Source organism: Rhinopithecus bieti, unplaced genomic scaffold (assembly GCF_001698545.2).
Source record: "Rhinopithecus bieti isolate Rb0 unplaced genomic scaffold, ASM169854v2 scaffold_55715, whole genome shotgun sequence".
In the NCBI taxonomy this organism is placed as follows: domain Eukaryota; kingdom Metazoa; phylum Chordata; class Mammalia; order Primates; family Cercopithecidae; genus Rhinopithecus; species Rhinopithecus bieti.
In genome coordinates, this window is record NW_016822769.1 from 1,177,483 (window position 1) to 1,202,500 (window position 25,018).

Below are 25,018 nucleotides of genomic sequence, written 5' to 3' on the forward strand. Positions count from 1 at the left end.
TTTCTTCAGTTCCATTGGTCTATATCTCTGTTTTGGTACCAATACCATGCTGTTTTGGTTACTGTAGCCTGGCTTTCAATTTCTTCTTGAATTTTAAGTTATATATCTTCTAGGAATTTGTCCATGTGTCCATTTCTTGTAAATTTTCAAATTTGTTGGCATAAAGTTGTTCATAGTATAAGAGTATTTAAAAATCCATGCTATAACTATACTTTGTCTCTCCCACCCCCTTTTATTTAGTTATTTATTTTGAGACAGAGTCTTGCCTGTCATCCAGGCTGGAGTGCAGTGTGGCACAGTCTCAGCTCACTGCAACCTCCACCTCCCGTGTTCAAGCAATTCTCCTGTCTCAGCCTCCAAAGCAGCTGAGATTACAGGTGCACACCACCATGCTGGCCAATTTTTGTATTTTTTTTTTTTAGTAGAGATGAGCTTTTGCCATGTTGGGCAGGCAGGTCTCCAACTCCTGGCTTCAAGTGATCCACCTGCCTTGGCCTCCCAGAGTGCTAGAATTACAGGTGTGAGTCACTGCGTCCGGCCCTTTGTCTCCCTTTTTATTTCTAATATTATTAATCTCCTCCTTTGTTCTTCTTTCCAGAGTTTGTCTATTTTATTAGTCTTTTAAAAGAACCATATATGTCAGGTTTCCTTCAGGAAATAGATGGTGTACTAAAACTGGATAATCTAGTAAAGAGATATTTATAAAAGTATAGAAAGAGTATAGTGAAACCACAAGTAATAGTAGAATCCCCTGGGACTGGGACAAGAGGATGGAGCAGTCACCAGAACCTGGAGAGAGAGAAGGCTGCCTGGCTTCAGATAATGTCAGCATCTGTGCCATATGAGTTCCAATGTGGCAGCCCTCTCCTAAATTGTACCCATTCCCTCTGGATCTGGGATCTGCTCCCTCCCCTTGCCCCTGAGGTCTGGGGGTGGGAAAGGCTCCCCACTCTTGCTAGTTCCAGGGTGCTTCACTGTCCTTTACAAGTTTCCTGTTCACACCTTGATGAATATTCCCTTTTGGACATGCTTCTCAGTTATAGCACTTGAATGTGCCATCTGCTTCCTGTTAGGAGCATGACAGACACTGCTCCATCACCAGCCTGCTGAGCTTTCTTTAATTTGTCCTTGTTCAGCTTCCTCTCCCATCCATCTCTCATTAGTGATTCTAAAAGATAGGGATTATCCTCTAGTCCTCCACACAACTCCCATCTTTTCTCTCAGCTCTTATGTTATGGGGAAAATAGAGGCCATTGGGGCTGATCTACTTCAATTCATACTTAGAGGAAATTATACACAGTCACAGGCCTCCTCACCTTGCACTTCCAGGTGGGGGGCCCTCCTCCTCTTCAAGTCCAGACTCTCTTCCTGGATATTTGGCCCTTCAGCCACTTCTCTCTGTGTCTTGAGCCTCTCTGTTTTCCCCTCTTTTTTTTTAGAGTATAGCATAGAAATATCAGGATGTGTCCACTTCTTGGAGACAAATCCCCGTCTTGTTTTTGTTTCTTATTTTAACTGCCCTTCAGGTCTCTCCTACCCAACAAACTAAACTTCTCCATTTCCTCACATCATTCCTTCAACTGTTGCTTTCTGGCTTTTGACTCCATCATAGTGGTGGCAACAGGGACAAACAGACATAATCTCCATAAGCCCCTTCAATACTTTTTCTGGACGACTGACAATTATTTGACATGTTAGTGCTCTGCAAATGCAGGGTCAAGACAAGTCCCCTACCCTTACTTCCACCTAGATGCTACCTATATAATTCTCGGGTTTAAAAAAATATATCTGGAGCTACCATTACTAGTTACTCTGCAGAGACTTTTCTCAATACCATTACCAATGATTTTTCTTTCTTTCTTTTTATTTTTAGAGATGGGGCCTCGCTCTTTCACCCAGGCTGGAGTGCAGTGGCGTGATTATAACTCACTGCAAACTTGAACTTCTGGACTCAAGCAATCCTCCTGCCTCACCCTTCCAAGTAGCTGGGACTACGGCGTACACAACCACACTCAGCTAATTTTTTAAATTTTTGTAGAGATGGTGTCTCACTTTGTTGCCCAGACTGGTCTCAAACTCCTGGGCTCAAGTTGTCCTCTCACCTTGGCCTCCCAAAGAGCTGGGATTGCAGATGTGAGCCACCTCTCTTGGCTGTGATTTCTTAACTGTAAGTGCAAAAGACATGTTTCAGTACTGACCTTAGCTGAAGTCTCTACAGCATTCAACACTGCTGATCATGTCCTCCTTGGATCTTTGTGCTCCCACAGCTTCCCAACACTTGTGTCCTGGCTCTTCCCGTACCTCTTGGGTCATCTTTCTTTGGCCCTTTTCCTGCTCCCTTTATCTTCTTCCCATCCCTTGAATATCCACTTCCTCAGGCTACTTCTCAGTCCTCTATATATAAAAAATTCTTAATCTGAGGATCCCCTGAAATTGTGTATATGTTGGTGTGGTTTTCAATATGTTCAGTTTTCTGGAAAGAGCATCCATAGCTTTTATCACATCCCAAAGGGATCAAGGATCCGCAAAGGTTAAATCCTCTGCAACCTGATATCCCTGGACAATCTCATCTCATGCTGACGATTTCCAAGTTCTTTTGTCAGTTCGGACACTCCCCAACTTACAACACCTCAGTGTTTCTCATGTCCCATTCTTTACATAAAGCACAAGGCCCTTTACAATCTGACCCTGACTGTCATAGAAGGCAACCAGTCTCCTATCTTAAAGTTCCCTGCCTTCTAGATTGAGTTTCAGAAATAGTAAACCGCTTTTAGCTGCATGGGGAAATTAGGGTTCCACTTGAGTCTTCTCTCATAATCGCTGTGCATCAGGTTGCCCCTACCCTGGAGACCTCTCACCCTTGGTCTGGGAGGTATATTCTGTTGTTGATTAAGGCAGCTTCCTGTCCCAGTTCTGTCTTTTCAATGATATTGAAAGTGTGTATCTTAGCAGGTAATATGCTGTGCATTGTGTCATATAAGCAAAATGAAGTTACACAGTAAGAGTTATTTTAATTGGAAGGTGATTTCTGAATTGTCTTATTCTAATATTCTAGTTATTCGAATGGGAAAAACAAACTCGGCTCAGGCTTCATCTCCTCCAGGAGGCCTTGTCAGATAGGCTTTTCCCTTCCAGCTTGGGATAGTCGCCCTTATGTGTGCTCATTGATCCTTACGCCTTTTGCTCATTGCACCTACCACACTGTGTTGTCCAGTCTGTTTCTAAATTTGTCACTCCCACTTGTAAGCAGAGATGTTCCTCATCTCTGTGCCCCTGGCACTTAACACAGTCTCTGGAAGAGAGTAGGTTCTTAGTAGATGTTGACTGAGCTGAACTGTAATGAAAAATTATGGACCTTCCCCTGAGAGAGAGACTTCTTCAGAGGAGTTTCTTGCCAGCCACCTGGGTGTGTCCTACTCCAGGCCACTCCTCACGTTGTTCCCAAGAAATTTCATTCTTTTTTTTTTTTTTTTTTGAGACGGAGTCTTGCTCTGTCGCCCAGGCTGGAGTGCAGTGGCCGGATCTCAGCTCACTGCAAGCTCCGCCTCCCGGGTTTACGCCATTCTCTCGCCTCAGCCTCCCGAGTAGCTGGGACTACAGGCGCCTGCCACCACGCCCGGCTAGTTTTTTGTATTTTTTTAGTAGAGACGGGGTTTCACCGTGTTAGCCAGGATGGTCTCGATCTCCTGACCTAGTGATCCTCCCGTCTCAGCCTCCCAAAGTGCTGGGATTACAGGCTTGAACCACCGCACCCGGCCAAGAAATTTCATTCTGAGAAACAAACCAGAATATCTAAGCCAGAAATCATAAAAGAAAAGATACATGGATTTCACTAAAGAAAGTAAAACTTCTATATTGAAGACATATTTATGCCAAAGTAAATGCTGCATGGAGCAAAGATTTAAACATTAAAAAAAAATCTCAAAAAGGTGACTGGCAAGATGGCTGAATAGGAATAGCTCCAGTCTGTAGCTCCAAGAGAGATCAATGCAGAAAGCGGGTGATTTCTGCATTTGCAAGTGAGGTACCCAGCTCATCTCACTGGGACTGGTTACACAGTGGGTGCAGCCCATGGAGGGAGAGCTGAGGCAGGGAGGGGCATTGCCTCACCTGGGAAGTGCAAGGGGTTGGAGAACTTCCTTCCCTAGCCAAGGGACTATGAGAGACTGTGCCTTGAGGGAGGTGCACTCCAGCCCAGATACTATACTTTTCCCGTGCTCTTCACAACCCACAGAACAGGAGATTCCCTCAGGTGCCTACGCCACTAGGGCCCTGGCTTTCAAGCACAAAACTGAGTGGCTGTTTGGGCAGACACTGAGCTAGCTGCAGGAGTTTTTTTTTTTTTCATACTCCAGTGGCACCTGGAACGCCAGTGAGACAGAACCATTCACTCCCCTGGGAAGGGGGCTGAAGCCAGGGAGCCGAGTGGTCTAGCTCAGTGGATGCCACCCCCACAGAGCCCAGCAAGCTGAGATCCACTGGCTTGAAATTCTGGCTGCCAGCACAGCAGTCTGAAGTCAACCTGGGACACTTGAGCTTGGTGGGGGGAGGGGCATCCACCATTACTGAGGCTTGAGTAAGTGGTTTTCCCCTCACAGTGTAAACAAAGCTGCCAGGAAGTTCAAACTGGGCGGAGCACACCGCAACTCTGCAAAGCTGCTGTAGCCAGACTGCCTCTCTAGATTCTTCCTCTCTGGGCAGGGCATCTCTGAGAGAAAGGCAGCAGCCCCAGTCAGGGGCTTATAGATAAAACTCCCATCTCCCTGGGACAGAGCACCTAGTGGAAGGGGCGGCTGTGGGCACAGCTTCAGCAGACTTCAACATTCCTGCCTGCTGACTCTGAAGAGAGCAGCGGATTTCCCAGCATAGTGCTCAAGCTCTGCTAAGGGAAAGACTGCCTTCGCAAGTGGGTCCGTGACCCCTATGCCTCCTGACTGTGAGACACCTCCCAGCAGGGGTCGACAGACACCTCATACAGGAGAGCTCTGGCTGGCATCTGGTGGGTGCCCCTCTGGGATGAAGCTTCCAGGGGAAGGAACAGGCAGCAACCTTTGCCTTTCTGCAGCCTCCACTGGTGATACCCAGGAAAACAGGGTCTGGAGTGGACCTCCAGCAAACTCCAGCAGACCTGCAGCAGAGGGGCCTGTTAGAAGGAAAACTAACAAACAGAAAGGAACAGCATCAACATCAACAAAAAGAACATCCACACAGAAACCCCAACCAAAGGTTACCAACATCAAAGACCAAAAGTAGATAAATCCATGAAGACGAGGAAAAACCAGCACAAAAAGGCTGAAAATTCCAAAAACCAGAACACTTCTCCTCCAAAGGATCACAACTCCTTGCCAGCAAGGGAACAAAACTGGAGAGAATGAGTTTGATGAATTGACAGAAGTAGGCTTCAGAAGGCCGGTAATAACAAACTGCTCCAAGCTAAAGGAGCATGTTCTAACCCAATGCAAGGAAGCTAAGCAGCTTGAAAAAAGGTTGGAGGAATTGCTAACTAGAATAACCAGTTTAAGGAAGAACATAAATGACTTGATGGAGCTGAAAAATACAGCACAATAACTTTGTGAAGCATACACAAGTATCAGTAGCCGAATCGATCAAGCAGAAGAAAGAATACCGGTGATTGAAGATCAACTTAATGAAATAAAGCAAGGAGACAAGATTAGAGAAAAAAGAATGAAAAGGAACAAACAAAACCTCTAAGAAATATGGGATTATGTGAAAAGACCAAATCTATATTTGATTGGTGTACCTGAAAGTGATGGGGAGAATGGAACCAAGTTGGAAAACACTCTTCAGGATATTATCCAGGAGAACTTCCCCAACCTAGCAAGACAGGCCAACATTCAAATTCAGGAAATACAGGGAACACCACAAAGATACTCCTCGAGAAAAGCAACCCCAGACACATAATCATCAGATTCACCAAGGTTGAAATGAAGGAAAAAATGTTAAGGGCAGCCAGAGAGAAAGGTCGGGTTACCCAGAAAGGTAAGTCCATCAGACTAACAGCGGATCTCTCTGCAGAAACCCTACAAGCCAGAAGAGAGTGGGGACTAACATTTAACATTCTTCAAGAAAAGAATTTTCAACGCAGAATTTCATATCCAGCCAAAGTAAGCTTCATAAGCAAAGGAGAAATAAAATCCTTTACAGACAAGCAAATGCTGAGAGATTTTGTCACCACCAGGCCTACCTTACAAGAGCTCCTGAAGGAAGCACTAAACATGGAAAGAAACAACTGATACCAGCCACTGCAAAAACATTTCAAATTGTAAAGACCATCAACACTATGAAGAAACTGCATCAATTAACAGGCAAAATAACCAGCTAGCATCATAATGACAGGATCAAATTCACACATAACAATATTAACCTTAAATGTAAACGGGCTAAATGCCCCAATTAAAAGACACACACTAGCAAATTGGATAAAAAGTCAACACCCTGCCAGGCAAGGTGGCTCACGCCTGTAATCCTAGCACTTTGGGAAGCCAAGGCAGGTGGATCACGAGGTCAAGAAATTAAGACCATCCTGGCCAACATGGTGAAACCCTGTCTCTACTAAAAATACAAAAAAATTAGCTGGGCGTGGTGGCACATGCGTGTAATCCCAGCTACTTGGCAGGCTGAGGCAGGAGAATTGCTTGAACCTGGGAGACAGTGGTTGCAGTGAGCCAAGATTGTGCCTTTGCACTCCAGCCTGGGCAACAGAGCGAGACTCCTCACTCTGTCTCAAAAAAAAAAAAAAAAAAAAAGAGNAAAAAAAAAAAAAAAAAAGAGTCAAGACCCATCAGTGTGCTGTATTCAGGAGACCCATCTTGCATGCAAAGACACACATAGGTTCAAAATAAAGGGATGGAGGAATATTTACCAAGGAAATGGAAAGCAAATAAAGCAGGGGTTGCAATCCTAGTCTCTGATAAATCAGATTTTAAACCAATGAAGATCAAAAGAGACAAAGAAGGGCATTACATAATGGTAAAGGAATCAATGCGGCAAGAAGAGCTAACTATCCTAAATATCTATGCACCCAATACAGGAGCACCCAGATTCATAAAGCAAGCTCTTAGAGACCTACAAAGAGATGTAGACTCCCACACAATAATAGTGGGAGACTTTAACACTCCACTGTCAATATTAGACAGATCAACGAGACAGAAAATTAACAAGGATATTCAGGATTTGAACTCAGCTCTGGACCAAGTGGACTTAGACATCTACAGAACTCTCCACCCCAAATTAACAGAATATACATTCTTCTCAGCACCACATTGCACTTCTTCTAAAATTGACCACATAAATGGAAGTAAAACACTCCTCAGCAAATGCAAAAGAATGGAAATCATAACAAACTGTCTCTCAGACCACAGTGCAATGAAATTAGAACTCAGGATTAAGAAACTCAAAACCACACAACTACATGGAAACTGAACAATGTGCTCCTGAGTGACTACTGGGTAAATAATGATATTAAGGCAGAAATAAAGAAGTCTTTGAAACCAATGAGAACAAAGACACAACGTACCAGAATCTCTGGGCCACATTTAAAGCAGTGTTTAGAGGGAAATTTATAGAACTAAATGCCTACAAGAGAAAGTAGGAAAGATCTAAAATCAACACCCTAACATCACAATTAAAAGAACTAGAGAAACAAGAGCAAACAAATTCAAAAGCTAGCAGAAGACAAGAAATAACTAAGATCAGAGCAAAACTGAAGGAGATAGAGACAGAAAAACGCTTCAAAAAAATCAGTGAATCCAGGAGCTGGTTTTTTGAAAAGATCAATAAAATAGATAGACCACTAGCCAGACTAATAAAGAAGAAAAGAGAGAAGAATAAAATATACACAATAAAAAATGATAAAGGGGATATCACCACTGATCCCACAAAAATACAAACTACCATCAGAGAATACTATAAACACCTCTATGCAAATAAACTAGAAAATCTAGAAGAAATGGATAAATTCCTAGACACATACACCCTCCCAAGACTAAACCAGGAAGAAGTTGAATCCCTGAATAGACCAGTAACAAGTTCTGAAATTGAAGCAGTGATGAATAGCCTACTAATCAAAAAGTCCAGGACCAGATGGACTCACAGCTGAATTCTACCAGAGGTATAATGAGGAACTGGTACCATTCCTTCTGCAACTATTCCAAACAATAGAAAAAGAGAGAATCCTCCCAAACTCATTTTATGAGGCCAGCATCATCGTGATACCAAAACCTGGAAGAGACACAACAAAAAAAGAAAATTTCAAAGGCCAATATCTCTGATGAACATCGATGTGAAAATCTTCAATAAAATACTGGCAAACCAAATCCAGCAGCACATCAAAAAGCTTATCCACCACGATCAATTCAGCTTCATCCCTGGGATGCAAGGCTAGTTCGACATACGCAAATCAGTTAACGTAATCCATCACATAAACAGAACCAATGACAAAAACCACATGATCATCTCAATAGATGCAGAAAAGGCCTTCAACAAAATTCAACACCCCTTTATGCTAAAAACTCTCAATAAACTAGGTATTGAGGAATGTATCTCAAAATAATAAGAGCTATTTATGACAAACCCACAGCCAATATCATACTGAATGGGCAAAAACTGGAAGCATTCCCCTTGAAAACCAGCACAAGACAAGGATGCCTCCTCTCACCACTCCTATTCAACATAGTTTTGGAAGTTCTGGCCAGGGCAATCAGGCAAGAGAGAGAAATAAAGCGTATTCAAATAGGAAGAGAGGAAGTCAAATTGTCTCTGTTTGCAAATGACATGATTGTATATTTAGAAAACCCCATTGTCTCAGCCCAAAATCTCCTTAAGCTGATAAGCAATTTCAGCAAAGTCTCAGGATACAAAATCAATGTGCAAAAATCACAAGCATTGCTATACACCAATAATAGACAAACAGAGACCCAAATCATGAGTGAACTCCCAGTCACAAATGCTACAAAGAGAATTAAATACCTAGGAATCCAACTTACAAGGGATATGAAGGACCTCTTCAAGGAGAGCTACAAACCACTGCTCAAGGAAATAAGAGAGGACACAAACAAATGGAAAATCATTCCATGCTCATGGATAGGAAGAATCAGTATCATGAAAATGACCAAAGTAATTTATAGATTCAATACTATCCCCATCAAGCTACCATTGACTTTCTTTGCAGAATTAGAAAAAACTACTTTAAATTTCATATGGAACCAAAAAAGAGCCAAGTCAATCCTAAGCACAAAAAAAAAACAGAGGTGGAGGCATCATGCTACCTGACTTCAAACTATACTACAAGGCTACAGTAACCAGAACAGCATGGTACTGGTACCAAAACCGATATGTAGACCAATGGAACTGAACAGAGGCCTCAGAAATAACACCACACATCTAAACCAGCTGATCTTTGACAAACCTGAGAAAAATAAGCAGTGGGGGAAAGGATTCCCTATTTAATAAATGGTGTTGGGAAGACTGGCTATCCATATGCAGAAAACTGAAATTGGACCCCTTCCTTATACTTTATATACAAAAATTAACTCAAGATGGATTAAAGACTTAAATGTAAGATCGAATTTAAATAAAAGCCCTAGAAGAAAACCTAGGCAATAGCATTCAGGACATAGGCATGGGCAAAGACTCTATGACTAAAACAACAAAAGCAATGGTAGCAAAAGCCAAAATTGACAAATGGGATCTAATTAAACTAAAGAGCTTCTGCACAGCAAAAGAAACTGTCATCAGAGTGGACAGGCAACCTACAGAATGGGAGAAAAATATTGCAATCTATCCATCTGACAAAGGGCTAATATCCAGAATCTACAAAGAACTTAAACAAATTTACAAGAAAAAAAACAACCCCATAAAAAAGTGGGTAAAGGATATGAACAGACACTTCTCAAAAAAGACAAATGTCAAAAAAAGACATTTATGCAGCCAACAAACATATGAAAAAAAGTTCATCATCACTGGTCATTACAGAAATGGAAATCAAAACCACAATGAGATACCATCTCATGCCAGTTAGAATGGCGATCATTAAAAAGTCAGGAAACAACAGATGCTGGAGAGGATGTGGAGAAATAAGAATACTTTTACACTGTTGGTGGAAATGTAAATTAGTTCAACCATTGTGGAAGACAGTGTGGTGATTCCTCAAGGATCTTGAACCAGAAGTATCATTTGACCCAGCAATCCCACTACTGGGTATATACCCAAAGGATTCTAAATCAATCTACCATAAAGACACATGCACAGGTATATTTACTGCAGCATTGTTCACAATAGCAAAGACTTGCAACCAACCCAAATGCCCATCAATGATAGCCTGGATAAAGAAAATGTGGCACATATACCTCATGGAATACTGTGCAGCCATTAAAAAGGATGAGTTCATGTCCTTTGCGGGGACATGGATGAAGCTGGACACCATCATTCTTAGCAAACTAACACAACAGAAAACCAAACACTGCATGTTCTCACTCATAAGTGGGAGTTGAACAATGAGAACACATGGACACAGAGCGGGGAACATCACACACTAGGGCCTGTTGTGGGGTGGGGGACTAGGGGAGGGATAGCATTAGGAGAAATACCTAATGTAGATGACTGGTTGATGGGTGCAGCAAACCACCATGGCACGTGTATACCTATGTAACAAACCTGCACNCCTCCCAAAGTGCTGGGATTACAGGCTTGAGCCACCGCGCCCGGCCAAGGAGAAACTTTTAAAACAGATTGTGGCCAGGCATGGTGTCTCATGCCTGTAATCCCAGTACTTTGGGAGGCCAAGGCGGGTGGATCACTTGAGGTCAGGAGTTCGAGACCAGCCTCACCAACATAGCAAAAACTCGTCTCTACTAAAAAACAAGTTATGGGTGTGGTGGCATGTTCCTGTAATCCCAGTTACTTGGGAGGCTGAGGCACAAGAATTGCTTGAACCCGGGAGGCGGAGGTTGCAGTGAGCTGAGATCATGGCACCACTGCACTCCATCCAGCCTAGGCCATAGAGTGAGACTCTGTCTGAAATAAATAAATAAATTAATTAATTAATTAAATTAAATAAAAAAATATATAAAGTAAAGCTGGGCATGGTGGTGCGTACCTGTAGTACCATCTACTCAGGAGGCTAAGACAAGGCCAGCCTAGACAACATAAAGAGACTCTGTCTCAAATAAATAGATAAATAAATAAGATACAAAGTAAAACAAGGAGATACAATTGATGATAATGACCAGCTGGGGAAGAGTGTGGGGAGATAAGTATCTTCCTTATTTTATAAAGGGAGGGTAACCTGGTACAAAGACTCTGGAGGCAGTTTCACAGTGTATAGGCTGAATTATAATAGGGAAAAACTGCGAACATCCTCAATACAGGATTAGGTCAAAGTGTATGGCATGTTTATATAATGAAATACTGTGAACATATGAAAAACAATATAGATCTCTATTATAGAAATAGATATACTGTCCATGATAAATGGTTAAATAAAAAGCAGTTTGCAGAGAAATCTCTGCACAATGATTGCATCTTTGTAAACATATATATTCATATTCATATCTGTATATGGAGAGACAAAGAATAAACAATGCACTAGCAGTGGTTATGTTTGGTTTATAGAATAACAGGTAATTTAAATGTTTATCTTTAGCCTTACCTGTATTATCTGAAGTTTTCATAATGGCCATGAATTTTATAATTAGAAAAAATAAAGCTATGAGGATAAGGTTTGTAAAATAGCAAACAAAAAATACCCCAAAGACAAACATAAAGGAAAAAAAAAAAGCCCAGCTCTGTTGGCACCTGCATCACAGTCTAAAGGATAAAGTTCACATTCTTTACCTTGACACTAAGGTCTTCTGCAGGCTCTTCCTGATAGGGCTAATTTCTGGTATCATAATCTATTTATAGCCTATAACCAGAGCCTATCAGCTCACCAGAGGAGGAACTTTCCCCAGTGCTGAGGAGCTAGCAGGCACTCAGTGAAGAATCCTTGAATGACTGTGATGAACACTGAGATCAGATGGAGAGGTTGGGGCCAGGTTGTAGAGGCATTTAGGCCAGGCTAAGAAGAAGAAAGCCAAAACTTTGGGGTGTCTTTGTCTTGGGGGTTGGAGGCCCTTCCTGTTACTCTTATTCCTCTTCAACACTGGCAACAGCAGGTAGAGCAGGAGTGGTCTGGCCCATTTGGAGCCTGGTATCTGAGAAATGGCCCAGAAATGGCAGCACTGGCAGGACTCAGGCCTGTGATTCTCATGTGATGTGCTGGGCCCACATCACTGGGGCTAACTCAGCTCGGTTTGTGGCAGTGATAGGAGGGGTAGACTAGGGCTCCTGACCAAACCAGGCTTCAGCAAAACTCCTACCTTCCTCAGCTATGGAGCTGATGATAACCTGCCTCCAACATGAGTGTGCTCAGAATGCTCTGTGTGGCCAGAGCCTAGTTAACCAATAGGTAAACTTGACTTGGAAGAGACAAATATTTATAATGAATTAAGCTCCTAGAAACCAAGGCCAAAATGTCCATGATTCTGGGAAAGGGGGAAGAACTAATTTTCTATTGCTGCTGTAACAAATTTCCAAAAACTTGGTGGCTTAAGAAAACAGTTTATCATCTTGTATTTCTGTAGCTCAGAAGTCCAACACAAATTTCACGGGGCTAAAAACCAAGGCGGCAGCAGAGCAGCATTCCTTTCTGGAGACTCTATGGGAGAACTCATGTCTTTGGCTTTTCCACCGTCTAGAGGCCGCCTGCATCCCTTGATTCATGGCCTGTTCCTTCATCTCCAAAGCCAGCTTGTGGCATCTCTGACCATTCTTCTGCAGTCACATCTCCTCTGACTACTGTCAGGAAAAGTTCTCTGCTTTTAAGGACCTCTGTGATTACACTGGGCGTACCCAAATAATTCCTGATAATCTCCTTGTTTAAAGGTCCTTAACCTTAATTACATCTGCAAAATCCCTTATACCATGTAAAGTAATCTTTCCGCAGGTTCTGGGGCATTATTCTGCCTACCACAAGGCATGATATAGAGAAAAGTCCAAAAAAGGTTTTTTGTTTTTTGGTTTTTTTTTTTTTTTTTTGAGACAGAGTCTTGCTCTGTCTCCTAGGCTGGAGTGCAATGGCGTGATCTCAGCTCACTGCAACCTCAATTCACTTCAGTCGAACTTCAAGCGGTTCTCCTGCCTCAGCCTCCCAAGTAGCTGGGATTACAGGCATGCGCCACCATGCCCGGGTAAATTTTTTTGTATTTTTAGTAGAGACAGGGTCTCACCATGTTGGCCAGGCTGGTCTCGAACTCCTGACCTCATGTAATCTGCCATCCTCGGCCTCCCACGGTGCTGGGTTTACAGGCATGATCCACCACACCCAGCCTAAAAATGTCAATAATTAGAAGCCAGTTCTGTATCAAATGACATGGGAAATATCAATATTTTATTATATTAAGATAAGCAAATTCAATGAATATACATATAAAATAATCCCAATTTTGTGGAACCTTCCTTTCCCCCTACTAAACTCTGAGTTATGTGCTGACTGAGCCACCTCCTGCCTGTCATGGCCTGGTTTCTGGGGATAGATGGTGGAACCCACCTCACCCACTCACACTTGCAGAATGTTGGATGAGCAGAGGGGCAGTCCCACCTCAGGTTTTGCTGTCAGTGGTCATTAGACAAATAGATTTTTGACTAATTTGACATATGATAAATTGTCTTAGCAAACTCATTTGTGGCAAGTTGATCCACAGTTAAAACAATAATAGTAATGATGATAAGAAATAATGAAATAAGGCCGGGCGCGGTGGCTCAAGCCTGTAATCCCAGCACTTTGGGAGGCGAACGGGCGGATCACGAGGTCAGGAGATCGAGACCATCCTGGTACCGGTGAACCCCGTCTCTCTAAAAAATACAAAAACTAGCCGGAGCGAGGGGCGGGCGTTGTAGTCCAGCTACTCCGGGGCTGAGCAGGGAAGCGTGAACCGGGAGGCGAGCTTGCAAGTGAGCGGATCGCGCCACGCACTCCAGCCTGGGCGACGAGCGAGACCTCCGTCTCAAAAAAAAAAAAAAAAAAAAAAAAAAAAAGAATATAATGAAATAAAACAGTCACAGCTTTTCCGCTCTGAAGTCCCCTCTCTGTCACTAGAGACAGAGCTGTTTTCCTTTTTATTTTGCCTATTAAACTTCTGCTCCTAAACTCCCTGTGTGTGTCTGTCTCCTAAATTTTCCTGGCATGAGACGACAAACCCTAAGTATTTACCCCAGTCAATATAGCCACTTCTTATTGAGGACCTCATCCAGGATACCAAAGTACAGCATTCATCGAAACGAGTTAAGGAAACTTACAAGCTTTTGCCTACATTTTACACTAACCCTGCTTATTCCTGTGAATCAAGTGATGACCTGCAACTTGGAAGAAACAAAAAGGGATGGCAACATCTGGTGGAGGCAAACCACTGTTACGACCCATTGGAATGGCTGACAGCAATCAAACTCCAAATAGTGCTGCAGACAGAACCAAGCATGGACATGCCTATCTTCCGAGGACCCTTAGATCAACCCCAGGAGGAGCCTTAGCTGCTGTTGCCCATACAATGCCCCTTTTCAGCATGAAGTGGCCAGAAAGAGTTGTCGTCCAACACCCCCTAAAAGCAGTTAGGGAGACCATCCTGGCCAACATGGTGAAACCCAGTCTCTACTAAAAATACAAAAAAATTAGCTGGGCTTGTTGGCACGCGCCTGTAGTCCCAGCTACTTGGGAGGCTGAGGCAGGAGAATCACTTGAACTCGGGTGGTGGAGGTTGCAGTGAGCCAAGATCGCACCATTACACTCCAGCCAGGTGACAGAGCGAGACTCTGTCTCAAAAAAAAAAAAAAAAAAAAGCAGTTAGGGTTACCACTCCAGAGGAGGGAATGATACAGGAGTTAAGAAGAAATTAATTAGGGTATAGAAGTTTTCCTTTTAATGAAAAGCAGCCCCAAATTATTTTCCTTTCTAACAAAGAGCAGCCTGTAAAATTGAGCTGCAGACATAGATGCCCACAGTTGTGCCAATCATGTTCAAGATGGTGGCTCCATCTTCCCTTCTCTCTGTCAGCCACTTGTACAGTATGGACAGACAAGATGGAGCCGGCCAAGGGGAAAGTTCATCTGCATAGTAAGATTAGGGTGGGCTGGCCAGCCTTCCTGCCATGCTCTGTACATGTCATACCTGACGGAACCAATCTGTGAGCCCTGCGTAAATCAGACACTGCCTCCTAAAGCCTGACTATACAATCGAGGGCATCGGCCGCCAGCCAGCCTTTTCCTCAGAAGTTCCCTCTCTCTCACTAGAGAAAGAGCTGTTTTCTTTTCTCTTTCTTTTGCCTATTAAGCCTCGACTCCTAAACTCAAAACAAAAACAAAAACAGTCACAAGCCCACCAAGTTCTGTTTACTCCTGTGGCCTTGCCTGCTCCTTCCGTGTCTATGATGGATCTGTGGACACCTCTCTTACCATTTTGTGCTGTTTATTTTGTTTTAAATTTCTGATTCTTTACCAAATAGGGGAAGAATTCAGAAAGATCCAAACCACCAGCGTACTCTCTGAGAGCACCTGATTGGAAGCAGGTCTAATAGTGTCAGGGGGCAGCCAGAAAGGACCCCACACTAACTGGCCAGAGGCAAGTGTCAGCTCCACAAGCTGGAAAGTGGGAAGCTATGGCTGAGAAGCATTTGTCAAAAGGGAAAAAGAATATTTGGAGGAGAATGTTGATTTTTAATAGTGCTGCACGGAATTCAAGGCAAAATAGAAAATATCCAGGTTAGAATTCCGCAGTTTTAAGTAGGAACTGAGATGAAGAGCCAAGTACTGTACCTATAAGGGAAAACATCCCTAAAGGAGGCTATGTCAGTAATTTAGTAACTGGGTATAATTTGCCTCAGGGAAAATTCTGGGTCTGTCCTACTACTCCCACACAATTAAGAGATTTTGGCTTCAACATTTACCTAATCCATTTCTGCATCCAAGCTGACAGGTGATGCTACCTCTCATTCCTTTTATGCTTTTAGTGGGCTTATAATTAAGGATGAATAATACATTTAAAACTATGGTTATTACTGGGAGAGGATTTGGGAGAAATTAGGATTTTTATATTTCTGTACTACTTGATTTTTTTATATCAAGTTTATGTAATTTTCCCAGTAAAAATAAATTGGCATCTGATAGACTGCAGTGGTTACACAGAAGCCTGTGAGACAGGTTCTCTGCCTACCAGATACTTTAACACTCAACTTTTGTTTTTCCATTCATTCTCCCTCAAATAAACATAATAGTACTTGCCTCATATGGATCTTGGGAGACTTTTTTCCCCCTCCAAGGTATGGTGTCTGACTTAGTAACTGCCAGTTAAAAAAAAATCTCCCTTTTTGTGTTCTATTTGTTTTGGGCCTGTTGCCCATTATGCAACAGCTCTCAAATCTGAAAAGTCAGTCAGGCTGAACATCTTAGGTAGTTGCTCATAGATTAATTATTGGGCTGATTTTAATTACAGATTGGAATCTCCTGGTGGGCAGGGTCTGGCGTCTTCTGCTTTGAATTCCTTATAAGTACTTACATTTGCCACAAAGCCTTCACTCAACCAAAATTTGCTGAATTTAAAAGAATTAACACATAAGATTGAGGATTTTGAGTTCCAAAACATTTAACCAGGAGGTACTTTGGAGCAGGTAGCAATCTTCAAACTCCTTAAATTATACCATTTAACAATGGTTTTGTTTTAACTATCTCCTCCTCCTCCTTTCTTCTTCTTTTGCTCCTCCTCCTCCTTCTTCCTCTTCCTCCTTTTCCTCCTCCTCCTCCCTTTTCTTCTTTCTTCTTCCTCCTACTCACTGTACTTCCTTTTCTTTCTTCTTCCTCCTTCTTTTCCCTCCTTCTTCTTTCTTCTTCTCCTTTTTGACGAATCAAGTGAAGCAGTGGAAGTGGAGAAGGAACAAAGAAATCTGTGACTGTGATGAATTAGTTGTAAACACCACTGTACTTGGACCAACCTTAATTTTCTTCTTCTTCTTCTTCTTTTTTTTTTTTTTTTTTTTTTTTTTTTAGGTTTTTTTTTTTAGAGACGGCGGCGTCTCGCTCCGTCGCCCAGGCTGGAGTGCAGTGGCGCAATCTCGGCTCACTGCAACTCCGCCTCTGCGGCTCACGCCATTCTCCCCCCTCAGCCTCCGGAGTAGCTGGGACTACAGGCGCCCGCCACCTCGCCCGGCTAGTTTTTTGTATTTTTTTTTTAGTAGAGACGGGGTTTCACCGTGTCAGCCAGGATGGTCTTGATCTCCTGACCCCGTGATCCGCCCGTCTCGGCCTCCCAAAGTGCGGGGATTACAGGCTTGAGCCACCGCGCCCGGCCAATTTTCTTCTTTATAGTTTTTAGTATGTTCCAATTTTCCATCATGTGCATATATTACTTTTATAAATGGAAAACAGTAAATGTCAGTTTAAAAAAATAACATTACACATCTTGGTGCTGGTTCCTGTGTATCTACTTCCCCTCACCTTCTCATTTGCTTCACATCTTGGTGCTGGTTGCTCTGTAGCTATCTCCCCCCTCACCTTCTTATTTGCTTCTATTCTTGCCCTGGTCTCCAAAGCCTCCCAATTACTTCTTACGGATCCCTTCTCGGAAAGTGCCCAGAGTTATTTTCTAGCGGAAAGATTGAGGCCTTTGGAATCCACCAGACCAAGATTTGAATCCCAGCTCAGTGAAATCGTGGGAAGTATCTTACCTCTCTGCATCTCAGTCTCCTTATCTGTAAAGGAAATAACACCTACCTTCTAGATTGTTGTGTAGTTTGGGTCAGCAGCTTTCCCACTTTATTTTTTAATATTATTTTTAAAAATTGAGACGGGGCTCTTGCTATGTTGCCTAGGCTGGTCACGAACTCATGGGTTCAAGTGATCCTTCTGCTTCAGCCTCCTAAGTAGCTGGGTCTATGGGTGCATACCAGCATGCCTGGCTTTGTCCTTTTGTTTTTTTTTTTAATTTTCATTTTCTCTCTTTAAATTTTTTTAATTTTAATTTTAATTTTCACGGGTATATAGTGTGTGTGTGTGTGTGTATATATATATATACTTCATGTGTGTGTATATGTATGTGTGTATATATATATATATATATGAAGTATATGAGATATTTTGATACAGGTATAATAATCACATCAGGGAAAATGGTGTATCCCTTACCCCAAGCATTTATCCTTTCTTTGTGCTACAAATAATCCAATTATACCCTTTTAGTTATTTTTACTATACAATAAAGTGTTGACACTAGTCACCCTGTTGTGCTATCAAATACCAGATCTTATTCATTCTATCTAATTATATTTTTGTATCCATTAACCATTTTCCTCCTCCCTCCCCCTACTACTCTTCCCAGCCTCTCGTAACCATTATTCTACTCTCTATTTCCATGAATTCAGTTGCTTTAATTTTTAGCTCCCACAAAGAACATACAAACCTTGTCTTTCTATGCCTGGCTTACTTTACTTAACATAATGATCTCCAGTTCCATCCATATTGCTGCAAATGATAAGAATTCACCCTTTATGATGGCCAAACACACTCCATTGTGTATGTGTACCGCATGTTCTTTATCCATTCATCTGTTGATGAACACTTAGGTTGCTTCCAAATCTTGACTATTTTGAATAGTGCTGCAATAAACATGAAAATGCAGATATCTCTTCGATATACTGATTTTCTTTCTTTTGAGTATATACCTAGGAGTAGGATTGCTGGATCATATGGTAGCTCTATTTTTAGTTTTTTTGAGGAACCTCCAAGCTGTTCTCCATAGTGAGTATACTAATTTCCATTCCCACCAACAGTATATGAGGGTTCCCCTTTTCTCCACATCCTCACCAGCATTCGTTATCATCTGTCTTTTGGATAAAAACCATTTTAATGAGGGTGAAGTGCTATCTCATTGTAGTTTTGATTTGCATTTGTCTGATGATCAGTGATGGTGAGCACCTTCTCAGATACCTGTTTGCCATTTGTATGTCTTCTTTTGAGAAATGCCTCTTCAGATCTTTTGCCCATTTTAAAAATTGGATTAGTAGATTTTTTCCTATAGAGTTGTTTGAGCTTATTATATATTTTTATTATTAATCCTTGTGAAATGGATTTGTTTGTAAATATTTGCTCCCATTCTGTGGGCTGTCTCTTCTCTTTGTTGTTTGTTTCCTTTGCTGTGCAGAAGCTTTTAAGGGTATTACTCAATAAATTTTTGCCCAGTCTAATGCCCTGGAGAGTTTCCCCAATGTTTTCTTTTAGCAGTTTCATAGCTTGAGGTCTTAGATTTAAGTCTTTTTATTTTCTGAGACAGGGTCTTACTGTGTCACCCAGGCTAGAGTGCAGTTGCTGACTACAACTTCCGCCTCCCAGCTTAAAGCGATTCCCATGCCCCAGTCTCCTGAGTAGCTGGGATTACAGGTGTGCATCAACATGCCCAGCTAATTTTTTGTATTTTTAGTAGAGACAGGGTTTTACCATGTTGGCCAGGCTGGTCTCAAACTCCTGGTCAAGTGATCCACCCACCTTGGCCTCCCAAAGTGCCAGGATTACAGGTGTGAGCCACCATGCCCAGCCAGATTTAAGTCTTTATTCCATTTTTCTTTGAGTTTTGTATGTGGCGAGAGCGAGAGATAGTGGTCTAGTTTCATTCTTCTGCATATGGATATCCAGTTTTCCCAGCACCATTTACTGAAGAGAGTGTCCTTTCTTCAATGTAGGTTTTTGACAACTTTGTTGAAAATAAGTTTACTGTAGATGTTTCTGGGTTCTCTATTATGTTTCATCGGTTTATGTGTCTGTTTTTATGCCAGTATCATGCTCTTTGGGTTACTATAGCTTTGTAGTATAATTTGAAGTCAGGTAATGTGATTCTTCCAGTTTTGTTCTTTTTGCTTAAGATAGTTTTGGCTGTTCTGGGTCTTTTGTGGTTCCATATAAATTTTATGATTTTTTTTTTCCATTTCTGTGAAGAATGTAATTGGTATTTTGATAGGGTTTACATTGAATCTGTGGATTGCTTTAGGTAGTATGGATATTTTAACATATTGTGTCTCCCAATCCAGGAACATGGAATATCTTTCCATTTTTTTGTGTCCTCTTCAATTTCTTTCATCAGTGTTTTATAGTTATCATTGTAGAGATCTTTTACTTCTTGGTTAAGAAGGTAATTAATATTAGATATTTAATATTATTTATAAAACAAATGATTATATGTTAATTTTCTTTTTCTTTTTTTTGAGATGGAGCCTCACTTTGTCACCCAGGCTGGAGTGCAGTGGCGTGATCTTGGCTCATGACAACCTCTGCCTCCTGGGTTCAAGTGATTCTCCTGCCTCAGCCTCCTGAGTAACTGAGACTACAGGTATGTGCCGCCACACCCGGCTAATTTTTGTATTTTTAGTAGAGACGGGGTTTCACCATGTTGGCCACACTGGTCTTGAACTCCTGACCTGAAGTGATCCGCCCACCTCAGCCTCCCAAAGTGCTGGGATTATAGCCGTGAGCCACCACACCTGGCCTGTATGTTGACTTTGTATCCTCCAACTTTACTGAATTTATCAGTTCTAATAGTTTTTTGGTGGAGTCTTTAGGTTTTTCCAAATATAAGATCATATCATCTGCAAATAAGGATAATTTGACTTTTTCTTTTCCAGTTTGGATGTTCTTTATTTCTCTTGTCTGATTGCTCTAGCTAGGACTTCCAGTACTATTTTGAATAATAGTGGCGAAAGTGGGCATCTTTGTCATGTTCCAGATCTTTGAGAAAAGGATTTAGGTTTTCCCTTAATTCACTATGATACTAACTGTAGGTTTGTCTTTTATTGTGTTGAGCTTTTATTGTGTTGAGGTACATTCCTTATGTGCCCAGTTTTTGAGGGGTTTTTAATCATGAAGGGATGTTGAATTTTATCAACTGTTTTTTCAGCATCAATTGAAATGATCATATGGTTTTTGCCCTTCATTCTGTTGATATGATATATCGCATTGATTGATTTGTGTATGTTGAACCATCCTTGCATCTCTGGGATGCTTGGATGCATGATGAATGATTTTTTTTTTCCATTGGAAAGATACTGCAGATGAGATGAATAATCACTTTAATGTGTTGTTGAATTCAGTGTGCTAGTATGTTGCTGAGGATTTTTGCATCAGGGATATTTGCCTGTAGTTTTTTTTATTTTTAGTGTGCCTGTCTAGTTTTGGCATCAAGGTAATACCGGCCACGTAGAATGAGTTTGAAAACACTCCCTCTTCCTCTATTTTTCAGAATAGTTTGAGTAGGGTTGGTGTTTTGGGTCTTTCTTGCATTGCTATAAAGAAATAACTGAGGCTGGGCATGGTGGCTCATGCCTGTAATCCCAGCACTTTGGGAGGCTGAGGCAGGCAGATCACTTGAGGCCAGGAGTTTGAGACCAGCCTGGCTAACATGGTGAAACCCCATCTCTACTAAAAATATGAAAATTAGCCAGGTGTGGTGGTGCTATTCAGGAAGCTGAGGCACAAGAATTGCTTGAACCCAGGGGGCAGAGGTTGCAGTAAGCTGAGATTGCACCACTGCCCTCCAGCCTGGGTGACAGAGTGAGACCCTGTCTCCAAAAAAAAAAAAAAAAAAAAAGAGAGAGAGAGAGAGAGAGAGAAATACATGAGGCTGGAAAATTTACAAAGAAAAGAGTTTTAATTGGCTTATGGTTCTGTAGGCTGTACAAACATGGTATGGTGCTGGCCTCTGCTCAGCTACTGGGGAGACCTCAAGGAGCTTTTACTCATGGCAGAAGGGTGCCAGGCACTTCACATGGTAAGAGTGGGAACAAGAGGTGGTGAGGGAAGGTGTCACATTTTACCAACAACCAGATCTCTCAAGAATGCACTCACTATCGCAAGGACAGCACCAAGCCATGAGGGATGTGCCCCCATGACCCAAACACCTATCACCAGGCCCCACCTCCAATACTAGGGATTACAATTCAACATGAGATTTGGGTAGGGACCTATATTGAAACTATGTCAGTTGGTATTAGTTCTTCTTCATATGTTTAGTAACGTTTAGCAGTGAAGCCATAGAGTCCTGGGCTTTTATTTGTTACTTGTTATTGGTCTGTTCTGGTTTTGAATTTCTTCAAGGTTCAATCTTGGTAGGTTGTATGTGTCTCAGAATTTATCCATTTCTTCTAGGTTTTCCAATTTATTGGCATGTAGTTGCTCATAGTAGACTCTAATGATCCTTTGAATTTCTGTGATATTGGTTGTAATGTCTCCTTTTTCATCTCTGATTTTATTTATATGAGTCTTCTCTCCTTTTTTTCTAAGTGAATCTGGCTAAAGATCTGTTGATTTTTGTCTTTAAAAAAACAACTTTTCTTTTTGTTGATCTTTTGAATTGTTTTCTTCATTTCAATTTCATTTATTTTTGCTCTCATCTTTATTATTTCTTTTCTTCTATTAATTTTGGGTTTGGCTTGCTCTTGCTTTTCTAGTTCTTTGAAATGCATCATTATGTTTATTTGAAGTTCTTCTTTTTGTTGTTGTTGTTTTTTTTTTTTTATGTAGGTGCTTATGGCTATAGACTTTCTTCTTATTACTGCCTTTTCTGTATCCCATAGGTTTTGGTATGTTGTGTTTCCATTATCATTTGTTTCCAGAATTTAAAAAAATGTCCTTCTTAATTCCTTTGTTGACCCACAGTCATGTAGGAGCATACTGTTTAATTTCCATGTATTTGTATAGTTTCAAAAATTCCTCTTGTTATTGATTTCTAGTTTTTTTCCATTGTGGTCAGAGAAGATATCTGATATAATTTCATTTTTTTAAGACTTATTTTGTGACCTAACATATGGTCTATCCTTGAGAATGATCCATGTGCTGAGGAGAAGAATGGGTATTCTGTAGCCACTGGATAAAATGTTCTGTAAATATCTATTATATCTGACCAGGCACAGTGGCTCATGCCTGTAACCCCAGCACTCTGGGAGGCCAAAGTGGGCAGATCACGAGGTCAGGAGATCAACACCATCCTGGCTAACACGGTGAAGCCCCGTCTCTACTAAAAATACAAAAAATTAGCCAGGCATGGTGGTGGGCACCTGTAGTTCCAGTTACTCGGGAGGCTGAGGCAGGAGAATGGTGTGAACCTGGGAGGTGGAGTTTGCAGTGAGCTGAGATTGCGCCACTGCACTCCAGCCTGGGCAACAGAGCAAGACTCCATCTCAAAAAAAAAAAAAAAATCTATTAGAGTCATTTGATCAATAGTGCAGATTAAGTCTGATGTTTCTTTGTTGATTTTTGGTCTGGACGATCTGTCCAATGCTGAAAGTGGGGTGTTGACATCTCCAGCTATTATTGTACTGGGTCCTCTCTCTTTAGCTCTAATAATATTTACTTTATATATCTGGGTGGTCCAGTTGGAGTGCATATATTTTTACAACTGTTACATACTGTTGCCAAATTAACCTCTTTTCATCATATAATGACCTTCTTTGTCTCTTTTTATAGTTTTTGTCTTGAAATCTATTTTGTCTGATGTAAGTATAGCTATTCATCATCCTTTTTGGTTTCCATTGGAATGGAATATATTTTTCCATCCCTTTATTTTAGTCTATGTGTGTCTTTATGGGTGAAGTGTGCTTCTGTATTTTTTTTAAATCCATTCAGCTACTCTATGTCTTTTGAATGGAGAGTTTAGTCCATTTAGATTCAATATTATTATTGATAAGTTAGGACTTACTCTTGCCATTTTGTTACTTGTTTTCTAGTTGTTTTGTGGTCCTCTGTTCCCTCCTTCTTTCCTTCCTGTCTTCCTTTCTGTGAAAGTGATTTTCTCTGGTAGTATTTAAAAATTTCTTGCTTTTATTTTTTGTATATCTGTTGTATGTTGTTCTGGAGATTTTTTTTTTTTTTTTTTTTTTTTTTTTTTTAGGTTGTGTTTTTTTTTTTTTTATATGTGTTTTTTTTTTTTTTTTTTTTGAGATGGGAGTCTCACTTTGTCACCCAGGCTGGAGTGCAGTGGTGCAATCTTGGCTCACTGCAACCTCTGCCTTTCAGGCTCAAGTGATCCACCTACCTCAGCCTCCCAAGTAGTTGGGACCACAGGTGAGTGTCACTATGCCTGGCTAATTTTTTTTTTTTTTTGTAGAGACAAGTACTTTTGTAGAGACAGTACTTTCACTGTGTTTTCCAGGCTAGTTTCAAACTCCTGAGCTCAAGCCATCTGCCTGCTTCGGCCTCCCAAAGTGCTAGGATTACAGGTGGGAGCCACCACTCCTGGCCCCTGTTGTATGCTTTTTTATGTCAGGTTACCATAAGGCTTGCATTTAATATTTTATATCCCATTATTTCATTTTATTATTTTTTGACATATTCACAACATAACCCATTATTTTAAAACAATGACAACTTACATAAATAAAGAAGCAAAGAAAAAATTAATAAAACTCTACACTTTAACTTTGTCCCATTCTTTTTAATTCTTTGTTGTTTGTGTTTATGTCATATTGTACTGTCTATATCTTGAAAAGTTGTGATAGTTATTAGTTTTGACTGGTTTACCTTTTTGTCTTTCCACTCGAGATATGAGTAGTTTACATACCGTGATTACAGTGTTATAATATTCTGGTTTTTTTCTGTGTACTTCTAATTACCAGTGAGTTTTACACCTTCAAATTATTTTTCATTGCTCATTAATGTCCTTTTCTTTCAGATTAAAGAACTCCCTTCAGCATTTCTTGTAGGACAGGTCTAGTGTTGATGAAACCCCTCAACTTTTGTTTGTCTAGGAAAGTCTTTGTTTCTCCTTCATACTTCAAGGATATTTTCACCAGATACACTATTCTAGGATAAAATATTTTTTTCCTTCAGCACTTTAAATATGCCATGCTAGTCTTCCCTGGCCTGTGAGGTTTCCACTGGAAAGTCTGCTGCCAGACATACTGGAGCTCCAAATAACTGGTATGTTATTTGTTTATTT

The 25,018-nt window shown here is 41.1% G+C and overlaps 1 protein-coding gene across 3 annotated transcripts in view; it reads right to left on the reverse strand.

The window, feature by feature from the left end:
* PATL2 (PAT1 homolog 2) overlaps positions 1 to 25,018 on the reverse strand; it is a 48,560-nt gene that overhangs the window by 16,669 nt on the left and 6,873 nt on the right. Inside the window, exon 3 of one of the 3 annotated variants that reach the window (XM_017861020.1) lies at positions 2,103 to 2,165. The exons of the other annotated variants lie outside the window; for them this stretch is intronic. The gene's annotated coding sequence lies outside the window, so the exon portion shown is untranslated. The remainder of the gene's footprint in view (positions 1 to 2,102; positions 2,166 to 25,018) is intronic. 3 annotated transcript variants of the gene reach the window in all.